Source organism: Canis lupus, chromosome 21, assembly GCF_011100685.1.
Source record: "Canis lupus familiaris isolate Mischka breed German Shepherd chromosome 21, alternate assembly UU_Cfam_GSD_1.0, whole genome shotgun sequence".
In the NCBI taxonomy this organism is placed as follows: Eukaryota; Metazoa; Chordata; class Mammalia; order Carnivora; family Canidae; genus Canis; species Canis lupus.
Window position 1 is genome coordinate 40,267,290 of NC_049242.1, and position 12,910 is coordinate 40,280,199.

Sequence of the window (12,910 nt, forward strand, 5' to 3'; positions counted from 1 at the left end):
AGATCCAGGGACTCTAACAAAAGGCACCAATCTCCTGCAGTAACACACACCACTCAGAATCCAAGAGGAGTCTTTGTTTCAATTTCCCTAAATTTTCCATTCAGAGATTTGGGTTGTTTTGTTTTAACTTCTTCTCTTTTCCAAAGCAAACTCTGCAGAAGGACTTTGTCATCTCAGATACCAGAGCAGAAACTCCACTCCCTGCTTTATTCCTTCAGCCAGCCCCACCCCCCTGGGCCAGAAGGGTTTTATGGCTCTCTTATGCCTGCATCGTCTGCCTGCACAGGGTTTGGGGAGCTCCCTGCTCTGCCTCAGCCACTTTGACGGGCCTTTCCCACCATAGGAAAAGCTGCCCCAACTTTATGGCTTCACAAAGTGGTGAAATGGCTTCCTGGTTCATCTACGAATGGGCTACACATTAAATTACTTTTCAGGGGCAGGAAGCCAACCATCAGCACCTCCTGGAAAGGCCACCAACAAGAACAGGGCCACTGAAAGCCTCCAAGTCTTTTTGTGCTGACAAAACCACTTATTCAACAGAAGCATGGAAATCATTCCAGGACACGCGCGCTTTGGATGTCCTATTTTTTTTTAATTCCCTACCTTGTTTTTTAAATTGGCTGTGAAAGTTCAGCTCAACAGCTTACCAGGTACATTATTAACAGGCAAACACTTCTTCGGTTTGCTAGTTAACGTTTAGAAAAGAACATTCCCATTAACATATAATTTCTCCAGCAACTCCAGGAACAGCCCAGAGAGCATTTCACCAGGGCAAACCTCAACTAGCAACTCCCCCTCCCCCCACTCACATTTTCCCAAACTGGCTTCTTTCCTCCTGAAGCAGAGATAAGCAAAATTCAAATAGCCCCTCAGCTGGGTATGTGAGGTCTGGGCAGTGCCGATCAAAGACAAATGCTAAAGAGACACCCCATCAAAGACAAATGCTATAGTTCTCCACCAGGCTGAGGAAAGGGAAGGGAGAAAACAGCTCTGCTTGATGCCACAAGACCCTTCTCCATTCCTGAGGTCCGCCCACAAGTCACCTCCTGCCAGGGAGCCCAGGGTCCCACTGGACCCAGGATCCAGAAAAGAATAGCCCAGCAGCTGTCTTGCTCCCCTTCTCCAATGCAAAAGTGCCCTGCAAACCAGTTTCCTCTTTGACAGCCCAGGAGCCCATAACGAGCCCCAGACAAGCACTAAGCACTTGTCCTGCATCCTCCAGGTACCAGAGTGATTTAGACACCCCCATTAGACACACAAACTTGGCAGCTGGCTGCCTCAACCTCCTCCTCTGCAGCCAAACTCAGCCTTGGACTCTAGACCCAATTCATTTACCCTGCTGCCCTGAAAGAGGAGCTCATCTAAATATGAGGAAGTTGGTCCTGGTCTAACCAACCGCCACTGACCTTCCTTGGGGTGGAATGGGGAGCTCGGAGCATGTAGCAAAGGGGAAAGAAGTGACACAAACAATGAAGGAGAGAGAGGAAGGGAGACAGAATACAAGAGCGAGGATGAGCAGATAAAACCACATTCAGCCCAAGCCAAAACCCAAAATCTAACTGGGATCTGGTGTGGACAGGGGGACAGAGAGTTACTAGGAAGTCACGAGAAGTCACCTAGATGGCAGCAGGACAGACTGCCAAAGCATTGAGTAGTTTGGCAGGCCCACTCGAGGTGAGAGACCCAGGTGCCCCTGAGGCGGCCACATTCAGAGGGAACTGCCTCCCTCTTCCTCCCAGACCACTAAAAGGGAACTGCTTGCAGGCTCAACTCTAGACACAAAGACACACATTCGGCATACAAGGCTCCACTGGACCCACTGGGCCACACAGAAAAGGCCATTCTCTGGTGTCATTCTTGCTCCACTCAAGGCAAGCCAGTGCCTAGATGAGGCCTCCTGCCTGTCCCTCTACGTGGACTCAGGCCCTTCTAGGGCAAGGCTCCCCCCACAGCTCCCTGATCTCCAGGCAGCCCTCCGGAGGCTGCTGCCCAACGCTGCTTCTGCCAAGCCATCCGGGGTGGTTCACCCTATGCTGCATCAGATAGCACAACATCCTGCCAGGACTGCTGCACGTCCAGCTGTCCTCTCTGAAGGGCTGCTTTGTGTTTCTTGCTTGCAAAGGAAGAAAACTGTTTTTGCAGCTGAACAACACAGTTTGGAGTCTTCAGCAGAGCAACACCAGTGCTACCCCTCACCACCAAGACTGCCTGCATGCAGGAGCCTAGACACAATCAACCTAAACCCTCAATGAGGCTCACGGGCACTTCCAATCCACTGCTTGCCACCCTATACCACTGAAAAATTCTCAGGTACTTGCAAGTGCCTGCAGTCTCTGGAAATGGACCTACGCTTCCTCCAGCATACCTCCCACACCCATCCATACCAACAAGTTCTTAATATCTAACCTGGATCCTTCCTACTTCAACTTAAGTCCATCCTGGGCCTCAGTAGGAAATCAGATTGCCTGATGTCCTTCCTGGCAAGCTCTGACATACTATGAACCAGAAAGCTGACCTCATGGGCCACAAAAAAAAATAAAACAACACACACACACACACACACACACACACACACACACACACACAAACTGTACAGGTTTGGGGAGTAGGGAGAGGTAGGAGAAGATTCTGGCTCTTTTAATGCAGCTGATTGCCTGGAGCTACTTCATTCCCTCATCCCCCCTCCCCCCCTTCCCCCACTAAATGTCAATCACATCTATCACCTGACTACAGAGTACACTGAGCTAGAGGGAGACCAGTAAGCCACATGACAGAATTAGGGCTAAAGGGTCTCAACAGGTTGATTCTCTGGACCCAATAGCCATATGAAACCTAACAGGGATAAGCTTAAAAACCTAAATTTGAGTCCCGGCAAAAATAGTACAAAACAGTACAAGTGGGGAGAGAGAGGCTGAGCATTAGCACCTGATGTAATATGACTACACATTAGTAGGGAACCTCTTTTGATTTTAGGTTGTCTTAATAGAAGTAAAATGCTGAGAGAAAGAGAGATGATGACTCCATTCTCTTCTGAGCTGGTCAGACACCACCAGGCGCACAGTGCTCAATCCTGCATATCACAATATAATAGACATGCATTGCTCACACCCTCTTCTTCAGTGAAGACCACCTCCCCATGCTGTCAGGTTGCAACCGTTGGCTACTCAAGGGGTACTCGTTCAAGGGGTGAGCCCAGGATCCAAGCAGGGCCAACCTGAAATCTTCTCTAAGATGTGATACACAGATCCTGGGAGAGTGAGCACCAAGACCAGGTCAGATCTACCCCTGGCATTCCCTGGTACTGGAACTGATAACACTTGGCTTTTCTGTTTAAGCTAGTTTGAGTTGGGTTTCTGTCACTTCCAAACTGAGGTGCTGATTAATACACACTTTAAGAAGATTACTGATAAAGTACAATATGCCCAGACTAGTACCAAAGACAGTAAATAAATAAAAAGCCATGCTTCATGAGAAAACAAGGAAGATTTAACTCAGAAAATGGCATGCATATGGCCACATGGGAGCCTCTGTGAATCCTTAAGGAAGAAACTGGTTCTTTGTGGGGCCAGGGGGCAGATCCACGACATGGATGGAAGTTACAGAAAGTGGAATTTCTGGAAAGTCTGAATAGTATGACAAAACTGATAAATCTGAACCCACCTCCTACACTATTCTAACTCATCAGATTAAAGCGATTCCTTTTATCATTGCAAAGTAGTTTATCTTGAGAAACTGCAACTTCTATAAACTTCAGCTTCCAATCTGTACAATGGAGATAATAATCCCTCCCAAACCAGCTTCAAAGGTTATTTTCTCTTTACAAAAGAGAAAATGTAAACAAAGAGTGAATTATCAGAGGCTGATGTCCTATGACCCAATAATGATTCTTCCAAGATATTATCCTAAGGAAGTGACCAGAAATGTTCATAAAGGCAAGAGTGTTTATAACAGCATCATTCATAATAATGAAAAAAAGTGGAAATAACCTAATGTCCAAAATTTGAGGTTTACTCATAAACCTGTAGGAGCACCTGGGTGGCTCAGTTGGTTAAGTATCTGCCTTTGGCTCAGGGCATGATCCCAGGGTCCTGGATCGAGTCCCGCATGGGGCTCCCTGCTCACTGGGAAGCCTGCTTCTCCGTCTCCTGCTCCCCGTACTTGTACATTCTCTCTCTGTCAAATAAATAAATAAAATCTTAAAAAAAAAAAAAACCTAGAGACTAGAAGAACAATTAATGATGGGGAGAAATGTCTACAATAGATTAGTGAAACAAACAAGAACCAAAACCATATGTACAACACAATCCCAAGTTTATAAAATTTACAATACATTTGCAAAGAAAAAGGAAGAAAAAAATGTTAACAATGATTATCCTTGAGAGGTTATAAATATTTTTTTCCTTCTTTAGACGGGTCTCTATTTTCCTAATTATACAATAAACATGTATTTTTTTAAACTAGGAATAGAATGTATATACTATAAATGCTATAAAGTATCTTGCCAACTGTAAGAACTATGAAAACAAAACAATGTGGTTCTTAAATAGGTATCCCTGCCTCATTTGTCTTTTTTGCTTTGAATTCAGCAATTCTTGATTATAGAATGTCTATTTTTTTTAAAATAGAAACAAATGAAGACAATGAGGACAATGCTGGATTCTTACGAAAGAAAGACTCCAAAACAAAATCCTATGTGACCTTTAGGCAAGTCAATTTCCTTACCAATAAAATGAGGAAGGTGACAGTATTGCTTTGTGTGAGTATAGGTTTAAACATACACTGAGAACTTCTAAATGCCAGCCTGTTTCATAATTTTCTTTTATCTACTAAGGTACAGGGAACATTTTCCATATCATTAGTTAATATTTTACAGCACCACTTTAAATGGATGCATAGTAATCCACTGTATGACTATTATCACCAGTGAGTGATAGGAGTTTTTGGCTTGGTTTGATCTCTGATATGGAAATAGTTAATCTTCTCAGCAACTCTTTGAGCTTAGATGTTCCAAGTACAGAACATACTCAATAAATGTAAGCTATTATTACTGCCGTATTAGCCACTATTACTATTACTACTCAGGTTCTAGTGAGCTATCCAAGTTCAATCTAATATTTTAGGCTTTTGAAAATGTTTCTCTGAAAGTCAGGAAAAATGCAGATATGTGGATATTTTAGAATCTGGCCTCTTTGCCTTTTGTTTTTAAGATTTTATTAATTTATTTAGAGAGAGAGAGAACACAAGCAGGGAGGGAGAGAATCCCAAGCAGGCTCCATGTTCAGCACAGAGCCCAATGCGGGGCTTGATCTTACAACCCCGAAATCATGACCTGAGCTGAAACCAAGAGTCCGATGCTCAACCAACTCACCCAGGAGCCCCTGGCCTCCTTGTTTTCTAAATGCCTCCACACACATTATGATGAATAGACACCAACATACCAAGACACATGTGGTGTCACCGAGCAGCTAATTTTCGTAAATGCCTGAAAAATCTGAAACCTTCTGGTCAATAACCATATGGCCTGCTATAATAAACCAAAGGGTTCCCCAAAGAAGCATGGACTGCAAGGCCTCTAGCAAATCCGTGAACCTAGATGGATTTGTGGGGGAAAAGAGGACTAGTAGTGAAAAAAGAGGGGTTCCCCTCTGATTGGAAGCATACTAGAATATAGCCATATAGCCTGCATGCTGGACTAACGGGCACATTCATCCTGGAACTTAGACTGAGCACCTGCCTCTTATGTCAGGCTCTGTGCCTTATGCATTGAGCACACTCACATTTCCACCTTCCAATGATCCTGTGGTGTTAATATTCCCTCACCCCATCTTACAGGTACAGGACTTGAGGTTCAGTAAGGGTAAGTGACTTCATGGGAATCTCACAGCCAGTAAAGGGGGCAGATGGGGCTACACCCCACACTCTATGCCTCCAAAGTCCAAGCCCTCTCATGGTGGTGCTCTCCCCTCTAGTTACTCAACCAGAGTCTTCCTCCCCAACCACTGTGAGTATCAAACAAGCCAGGCTTTGGTCATCTGGGAAAGGACCTCCACAGGGTTGGGCCACCCAGACCCAGGAAGGCAGGCAGTGCAGCCTCCAGCTGGCCCACAAGCACACAGAGTGAAGCATACAGAATGAGTTCCAGCACTGGCTGCACCCTTTACTGTCAGACTCCAAGAAGTTACTTACCCTCGCTGAGCCAGAGGTCCTGAACCTCTGAGACAGGGGTACTTGAGAGACCTGAGCTGTAGCCATACCAGGAGCTGTTTGGCCAGAGCCCCAAGACTCAAAGGAAAGACATTGGACTTTCTTAGGGTATGTGGTCTTCTGAAGTGACTGACATCTTGGTCCATACCATCTAGCCCTTCAGAAACAAGCCCTGGGAATGAGCTATCTATCAAACCTTGGGCAACTGACAAGAACATGAGTCCAGCCAAAGCCTCTTTAAACTTCTAAACAGGGCAGCCCGGGTGGCTCAGCGGTTTAGCGCCACCTTCAGCCCAGGACATGATCTTGGGGACCCGGGATGGAGTCCCACATCCGGCTCCCTGCATGGAGCCTGCTTCTCCCTCTGCCTGTGTCTCTGCCTCTCCCTCTCTCTCTCTCTCTCATGAATAAATAAAATCTTTTTTAAAAATAAATAAATAAATAATAAACTTCTAAACTGAGGCCTCACTGACCCACAGAGGAAGGGAGGCTGCTACTCTGTGGGTTGCCCTGTTTGAAACACTTTCCATGTTTCATTTCTTTTTTGTACTTTTTATTTTTTTTGAGAGAGAGAGAACAAAAGCGGGGAGGGACAGAGGGAAAGAGAGAATCACAAGCAGAGTCCACACCCAGCATGGAGCCTGATCTCACCACCCTGAGATCATGACTTGAGCCAAAATCAAGAGTCAGATGCTTAACCAACTGAGCCACCCAGGTGCCCCTCACTGTTCCATTTTTAATGCCCACTCTATCCCCCTTTTTCTCTTCCAGCCCTTTTTCCCACCTAAGGGCAAAAACCAGGCTGGAAAGATGGGCTCATCCAGGAAGAAGAGCCAGCATGGTACAGGGCAGGAGTGCTGAGAAGCACAGAGATTTATTGGAATGTGCTGTAGAGCTCATAGGAATTCCCCCAACCTCCAGACGGGCCCATTGTTTAACTCACCTCTAAGTTAAGGGGGTTGGACTAGATTCTGTCTAAAACCCCACCCCTCCAGTAAAGCTCTGTCCCAGAGTTTCCTCTATAAGATCTTATCTGTAGTGAGAAGCAATGTTTTCACTCTAGTGGAACAACCGGGCTATAGAGTAAATTGTTTTCTTAAAGCACCTCAGATGTTTTTTTCTGTCCCTTTTTTTTTTTTCTCACCTGACATTTACTTTCAAAGCCAGACCTGAGGAGGGAATCATGTCTATTTTGCTCACTACCATACACCTAGCTTAAGTGCAATGGTAGACACTCAGTGAATAACTTCAATAAATGCAGGCCTGCACACATGCATGCCAACTTTTCTTTAATCTAACCCTTCTCTAAGTGTGGTCACACATATCCCAGGACTAGCACACATAGCTACCTGTTTTGTTTACTGTTAGGACCATCACATACCCAAGTCAAAGTAGATCTAACATACCCAGTCCACCTCAGCCAGGACATCCCTACCCCTCCTACCATTATTCTCGCAGATGAGTAAAACATTCTAGAGAGGTGAGGCAGCTCTCCTCTCCCTCCATCACTCCACATTTTATACCATGGCTGGATGAACTACCCTAGAACTGTTCCCACCATATCAACAATCTGTTCAAAAGCCTTCAGTAATATACAGAAAGTCAACAGACACATGAAAAGATGCTCAACATCGGTCATCACCAGGGAAGTGGAAATCAAAACCACAATGAGGTAATCTCACACCTGTTGGAATGGTTAATATCAAAAAGACAAGAAATAACAAGTGTTGGCAAGGATGTGGAGAAAAGGGAGCCATTGTATACTTGGTAGAAATTATAAATTGGTACAACTATTCTGGCAAACAGTACGGATATTCCTCCAGAAATTAAAAATAGAACTACCAGGGGCACAGTGCTTGAGTGCCTACCTTTGGCTCAGGTCATTATCTCAGGGTCCTGGGATCAAGTACTGCATTGGGCTCCCCACAGGGAACCTGTTTCTCCCTCTGCCTGTCTCTGCCTCTCTCTGTGTCTCTCATGAATAAATAAAATCTTAAAAAAAAAAAAACTACCAGATGATCCAGCAATTTCACTTCTGAGTATTTATCCAAAGAAAGCAAAAACACTAACTCAGCTGCCCTTCCATGTTCACTGCAGCATCATTTACACTAGCCAAAATCTAGAAACAACCTAAGTGTTCATTGATAGATAAATGAATAAATTGTGGTACGTGTACACACACACACACACACACACACACACACACACATACACACACACAGAGGAATATCATTCAGCCATGAAAAAAAAGAAAGAAAGAAAGAAATTTTCCCATTTGCAATATTCTCATAATGTCCCTGAGGGCATTATGCTAACTGAAATAAGTAAAAAAGAGAAAGACAAACACTTTATGATCTCACCTATATGTGGAATCTAAAAATAACAATAACAACCAGCTCATAAGTACAGAGAACAGAAAGGTGGTTGCCAGAGGTGGGGGGGGTGGAGGGGGAGGGTAGATAAAACAGGTGAACAAAGTCAAAAGCTACAAACTTCCAGTTATAAATTAAATAAGTCCTAGGGATATAATGTACAGCATGACAACTATATTTAATAACACTGTATTACATATATGAAAGTTGCTAAAGGAATAGATCTTAAAAGTTCTCATCAAAGAAAAAATCTATTAAGTATGTGTGGTGATGGATGCTAACTAGACACGTGATCGTTTCACAGTGTATACAAATAGAGTTGTTACATTGTACACCTGAAACTAATATAATGTATGTCAGTTATGTCTCAATTTAAAAGCCTTTACTAGCTCCCGATCACTTAAAGAATCAAGCAAAACTCCTCAGCCCGGTGTCCAAGGCCTCCCAATCAAGATTCCACTCCTCATCTCCAAGAACCACCACTTCAGCCCAGACCTGCCATCCCTACACCATTGCTCACAACCCACCACCCTCTTGCAGGCCACCTCTATTCCACTGGCGGTTCCTCTTCAGATTCCCTCCACCTCTTGTTTTCCGCCATTCCTATTCATCCCTCACCACCTCCAACTTTATCTCCCCAGATAAGAACGAGTGACTTCAGCCAGATGGCTAACTAGACAAGGACAGCGTCATCCTGGCCTCTTCTCTGTGTCCCTTAGTACCGAGCATCGTGTTGCATACACAGCAGATATGAAATAAGTACTAACTGGTTAACTCTCATCCTGCCCCAACTCAGACGTTCCCACCCCTTACCCATCACCAAAGCCAAACCACACAGCAAGAATGCCTACCTGCCCGGTGCCAGCCCCAACTCGAGAATCATTAGCAGCTAACGAAAAGCAAGGTTTGAGACAGACCTGGGATCAAATCCTGGCTCTACCAAATCCTAGCTGGGCAACCTAAGCAAGATACTCAACCTCTGAGCCTTGGTATCCTTGTCTACAAAAAGAAGCAGAGTCTTTCCTTCATCTTCAGGCTGCAGTGAGGATGAAACAAGGTAACATAGGTGCTAACACCCAGTAGATGTAAGGCAAAGCTTCCCCCGCCCCTTTGCCACCCCAACAAAAACACATCAGCTCAGATGTTGTGCGTGAAAACCGGTTGGACAGCAAGCACACCTCATCTCCCCTCACCTCCAGCTGGCTCCCTAAGACAGAGGAAACAAAGCCTGAATGTACTCTGGCTCCCCCCAAGCAGGGAGGTCTCTGGAAGAGGTCTTTGTTAACACAACTTTAGTTTAAAAGCTTCTTTATGAGCCAGACACACTGTTTCTTTTTACAAGAGGAAGAATCAGCCTACAGCTTAATATCACTTAATGGTGATAACAAGGCCTTTTGTTCACATCCCTCAGTTAAATTCTGCAATAATTAGCGGCCACCTACTCCTGTTGCTTGAGGGAAGCAAGGCAGCAAGAATGAGGAATGGTCCTTGTTCATAGAGACCCGGACATGAAATAGTTATCAAGTAACATAAGATAGAAAGTCATACATAGGGGAAAGGAGCAAACCTGACCTCAGTAGGTTTTCTGAATCATAGAAAATAACAAAGGGGTAGCAGGCTAAGTGCTATACATGTATGTTTATCTTGCTGTGTTCAGAAAAACAGGCCGGCAAACAACATTTAATGGTTGCATTTTATGGTCTCCATAATTTAGTTATCTGACTCCTAACCGATGGACAAGGCTGTTTTCAATTTCTTAGTAATATACACAAGACTGCAAATGACCATCCCTGTACATAAACCTCTGTAATTTGTCTCCATATCCCCTGGAAGGATGGAGCCATAGCACTGAAAATGCTAGGTGTCTGTACTTCTGATGATCTCAATAAGCAATGAAACTGCCCTTTCCCAGAACACACACATATAAATACGCATACACACAAACATACACAAATGTGCCTTGTGTCCTCCTCCATGCCCACAGCCCTGCCTCAGTTCAGGCCTGGATCATCTCTCACTTAAATGGTCATAGGAAAAAAATAAAAAAATAAAAAATAAATAAATGGTCATAGGAGATTATGGTCAAGGCAGCCAGCACGTCTCCCTGCACAGGACCACCAGAATGAGATTTGCAAAATGCCAACCTGATCCTGCACTCCAGTGCCTGAAGTCATTCTGCCCCCACCCCCTGACAAAGACTCAACCCTTAGCCCATCTCCAGCCTGATCTGCAGGTGGCCTCTTCCCCACATGCCCACAACCCCATCTTCAACCCTAGGCACATTTCTACAGTGCCAGGCCATGTTTGCCTCCACCTCATGCCCCCTTCCCTTCTTATCTCTACCCCACTCAAGTGTTACCTCTTCTGGAAAGTCACCCCTGACCTCTCAGAGTTAAGAACCAACATACCTTCTTCGTGCTTCTAGCAAAGCACTTGCCAGTCATGTTCATGATGGCTATCCACTCACACATTTTCCCTACCTTCACCTCCCTCTCTGGGCTCCAGAAGGGAGGAGATCATATCCTGTCCATCCTTAGACGCCTGGCTCTGGGACACAGTAGGTCTAGCAAAGGTAATTGAATGAGTGAACAAATATGAATACACAGGAACACAAGACCTTGAAAATAACTCTGGGAGGCAGGCAAAGTTAGATGGTTATTCCCACTTTACAGATATGGAATCTGAGGCCCAATGGCTCAAGGTCACATAGTGAGCTACAGAACCAGGATAAAGCCCCAGCTCTCCTGAATGTTGAGCCCAGTAATCAGAGAGCCAAGAGGACATGAACTGCACATCAGCATAGCTTCCTGAATTAAATCCCCCATTCTTTGTTACCCTTGCTCTTTCTAAGGCACTTCATCAGTTTCACTGTTTCAGTGAGAGGTACCTGCAACCTATCAGTCTCTGAGAACCTGGCCCTGTGAAGCCAGCAAGATGAAAAAACACATATGCCACCTTTCTTGAGCAGAAATGGATTACTCACTAATGTCAAATCAGCAATTCACTTTGGTCCATAAAGACTTCTCATTTGAGGGCAGCCCGGGTGGCTCAGCAGTTTAGCACCGCCTTCCACCCAGGGCCTGATCCTGGAGACCTGGGATCGAGTCCCACGTCAGGCTCCCTGCATGGAGCCTGCTTCTCCCTCTGCCTGTGTCTCTGCCTCTCTCTCTCTCTCTCTCATGAATAAATAAATAAAATATTAAAAAAAAAAAAAAGACTTCTCATTTGGTTACCAAGTGGCCCATCCACCGACAGGTAAATCCATCCATAAGCAAGCAGGTCTGTGTACACATAGTCTCCATGTCTCGTGAGTCTACCCTGTGTCTGTTACCTAGCTGTCACCACAAGGAATAGCCACATCAAGGAGCATAGTCACTAACTGAGGACAGGGTCCCTGCCATGGACAGACAAGAGAGAGGGAAACCGTCCTTGGCCCACAGTATTGGCCAGAGGCTGCAGGAATTGCTAGGCAGGACAAGGAACCCCTGCTTGGACCTCCCTGATGCATTGAACTTCTCCAATTCCTCTTTCCTTGCAAAGAAAGCCAGTCCAGTGTTGAGTCTGGTAAGAGAACTCCAAACAGGAAAAATTATATCAGATCTTTGGAAAGACTGCAAAAGCAAGAACAGCTAACATCTGTTGACACTCACAGTAGGTCAGACATTAACTCCACACAACAAACCTATGGGGTAGCTATTATAGAGCATATCTAGGACCACACAGCTAGTGGTGGAGCAGAATTCCACCAAAGTCAGCCCCCTGTAGTCAGACTGGCCAGTGGGCTCTCACGCAGGCTGTGTCCACCACCCCCTATGGGAATCCCCAAACTCTCCCCGGTCCCATCTACTTCTCCAGATCCACAGCCACCACCCACAGGGCATCCTTGGCAGAAGGCAGAACAAGTACAAAGGCACTGAGGAGAAAAGGGCAATGAGACATCAAAGAACAAGCCATCCTTTGAGGTAGAGTTGTGGGTTTGGGTTTTTTTTGTTTGTTTGTTTGCTTGGCAGAGTAGGGGAGAAAAGATAAGCAAGATAAGGGGCAATAAAAGGAACAATCTCCCAGTTATAAAATAAATATCACACAGGGATGTAACATACAGCATAGGGAATATAGTTAATAATACTGTGATATTTTGTATGGCAACAGATGGTAACTAGATTTATTGTGGTGACTATTTCATAATGTATATAAATAGAAAATCACTATGTCATAACCTGAAACTAACACGATATTGCCTGTCAATTATTCTTCAATAAATAAATAAATTACTAAAATAAAAATAGGGCCAACGGATAAAGGTCTTACCCATCAGGCTAAACGAGCAGCGGTCA

At 44.8% G+C, this 12,910-nt stretch overlaps 1 protein-coding gene across 10 annotated transcripts in view; it reads right to left on the reverse strand.

Moving 5' to 3' along the window:
* PLEKHA7 (pleckstrin homology domain containing A7) overlaps positions 1–12,910 on the reverse strand; it is a 219,696-nt gene that overhangs the window by 177,478 nt on the left and 29,308 nt on the right. The gene's annotated exons all lie outside the window — the stretch shown is intronic.